This window comes from Macadamia integrifolia, chromosome 4 (assembly GCF_013358625.1).
Source record: "Macadamia integrifolia cultivar HAES 741 chromosome 4, SCU_Mint_v3, whole genome shotgun sequence".
Taxonomy (NCBI): Eukaryota; Viridiplantae; Streptophyta; class Magnoliopsida; order Proteales; family Proteaceae; genus Macadamia; species Macadamia integrifolia.
In genome coordinates, this window is record NC_056560.1 from 31,255,341 (window position 1) to 31,258,216 (window position 2,876).

General features: G+C 36.0%; 1 long non-coding RNA gene across 2 annotated transcripts; it reads right to left on the minus strand.

Annotated features, from left to right (window-relative positions):
* Positions 1 to 10: 10 nt before the first annotated feature.
* Positions 11 to 2,659, minus strand: LOC122077512. 2 transcript variants are annotated; one of them, XR_006139813.1, is made up of 3 exons: positions 2,533 to 2,659; positions 2,298 to 2,390; positions 11 to 146 (listed from the first exon to the last, which is right to left on the minus strand). It is a non-coding gene; the product is annotated as an uncharacterized LOC122077512 (long non-coding RNA). The 2 variants fall into 2 exon arrangements; XR_006139812.1 differs by having other exon boundaries at positions 11 to 265.
* Positions 2,660 to 2,876: the final 217 nt, after the last annotated feature.

Below are 2,876 nucleotides of genomic sequence, written 5' to 3' on the forward strand. Positions count from 1 at the left end.
AAGGCGACAAATCTTCAATCTTTCTGCTGGGACACTTTTCTTTAAACATAGAATCAAGGGCAACTTTCACCTGATGTTTCAAGAATCTAAGCTTGATCAGAGTATCAGACTCTCATTTGGAGGTAGATAATAGTCACAATAGAGGTCTGCTGAAGGGAACACCCACAACCCATTATTCAACCCAATCACACACAAGCTCAACCATCATAGCAGGAAAATTTTTAACCAAACAGAAAGGTCAGGTAACCGCAACACAATTGTTCAACTGAAACAAATAAAATATTCCATATAAGCAGCCAAGTAAAACATAACAAAAAGCAACAATATGTACGGCTAAAAAAAAAATACAAGCCACAAATAAGTTCTTAAACAGGTAAAACCCGACTAGGAACCATTCATTGGAAACAATTAAGAAATGGGATGGACTGATCGAATATTAATGTCATATTCAAAGTATAGGATCAATTAGTTAATCAGTCAGTTCAATATTGGCCTCAAGAGGCTAGAACCAATTAGGAACTGAACCACATAACCAGAACCAGGCCAATTTACACTCCTATTTTGGTCATGGTCTGACTAGGATTTAGAAGTCAGTCTAATCTATAAACTATCACATTTTTGTAATTGAGATTGATTAATAATATTCTGTTATGCCTGAGGGCATATGGATTTGCTGCTTGTGCATGACTTTTCTGTGAGTCCTTCTACGTTAGGCTGATGAATTTGATTCCAGTTATTCTACTCTGGTTATTCTTAGTCTTAGTTTTTGTTATCAATCTTCTGCTAATCAGGTTAGTTCCATTCTCCTTGCTCTGGTCTACCAATGCCCCGTTTTGACAGCTAAACCCTCGATTGATTTTTACTATTTCTCTCTCTATTTGGATTGATCAACCAGAAATTTTAGATTGACCATGTTGCATCTTGATTAGTTTCTTTAAGATTAACAGTTACTTAAGTTCAGTTCTTGAATACACCTTTTTCTTCAAGAAAAGCTGATTCATCTATCAGTCATTATCAGATCGGACTGAAATTTTCTGGACTAGGTCTAGGTGGTATACATATACTCATATGACTACTCAACCAGAATTTCAGGCTCATTTGATTGTTCTACAGCTAGTAATTAAAATTCTTTCAAATTATATACTTTGACTACTGTTTCATAATACCAGACATGATATTTGAATTGATTCATAGATTCTTTTAAGTTTTCAAGTCCACTGTCTAATTGGTTGTTAATTTTGTATTCTCTGGAACCCCCAAAGGACCCACCCACCATTTTTGCATGTTAGTTACTGTCCCCCAAAACCGATCTCATAAATGTTTGAGCATCTTAATGTGCTAGATTTCACACTCTACTGAATCTTCTTGTATAATGTGTGTGTAAAATGATAATTGAATTAATATACTATGGATGGTCATGCCCATTTGAAATTAATTTAAGTTGTGTCAAAAAAATGATGATCCAACACACCAATATACCCCATGCACTCATACAAGCCAAGTGAGCAACCAATAGTGGAAGTTCTGTAGAATAACATAGTTTTACAGCTAGCAAGTGCAGAAGTTAAAGAATAAATTTGGCAGGAGACTTGCATTGATTAGTTAATTCTAAGAATCTATCTAACAAAATCTGATGCGGTCTTGGACAAATTCAGAGGTGTTTCAACTTGTAAAATTTAGCATATTTTACTAAATTAAAACTTTGCTTTCATATTTATCAATATTCCCACATCATCTCCTGCTATTCCATTGATAAGTAATTATTTTTATTTGTCACAATTATGAGACTGAAAGTTGGGAAATATCTCCCGTTAGAAGTTCCAACAAAATTATCAACCCTAACAACTTACGGGAATCAAAAAAACTCAAGTCAGGGTCTTAAACAGCATAGCGACACAAATTTGGGAACAAGCACTACCATATGACATCTCCAAGAAAACCTAAAGAGATGGCAAACAAATCGGCAGACCATGTGGGTCTTGCCTTCTCAAAAGATACTGCACGGCCTATATCTTTCAAACCCTAAAATGATCAAGGAAAAATTAATCCCAGAAAAAATTGGATCAATTGCTCCAATACCAGCCATTTTTGGATCATCGTAAATCTCCGTGATGAGAAACCACTCGCAAATTAAACTGGGTTAATTTAATTTCACTAACAACAATAATACACACACGAAAGGAAGTGAAAGGGGGCACAAATTACATGTCTTCCCCATGAACAAATATTAACACAAATTACAAAAGATCCCTAAAAGAAACCAGTAGAACCAAAGAAATCAAGGAAGAATTGTGTACCGTTGGTGATGATAGCGCTAGTTTGGGGAGGAACTTTGAATTCTTCTGCCGCAAAGAACTGCCGCGAAAGGAGCTGCCTCAGGGACACTAAAACTGGAATACATAAACAAAATTGTTAGATTTAAGTAACAAAAATGAATCAGCTACGAAGATTTCCTTCTCCCTTTAACAAATACACAAGAATCAGCTTTGAAAGATTAAATATTGAAAAATCTACGAAAATATTTTAACTTACACTTTGAGTGGGAGCTCTGGATCCGAAGTCAGAGTGACTTTGAAGGAAACGTTTCCACCCGCCATTGATGAAATCTAGGAATTTGTACAGAACCAGAGAGAGAGAGGAAAGAGATTCTGGTAGATTCTGGTTCTTCTGAATTCTAATTCTCGGCATATGAAATAAGCTACAGTAGAGGGGTATTATTGTAATAGCGTCTACAGACCATAGACGGTGGTGATCCACACTAGTCAGGAATCAGGAATAAGGGTAAACATGTCCAACTCTGTCCGCTCCCGAGTACAATCTGAAATCCATTATTTCCGGCCGTTTGTTTTTCCGCTATCGCACTTCTCATTTCTACT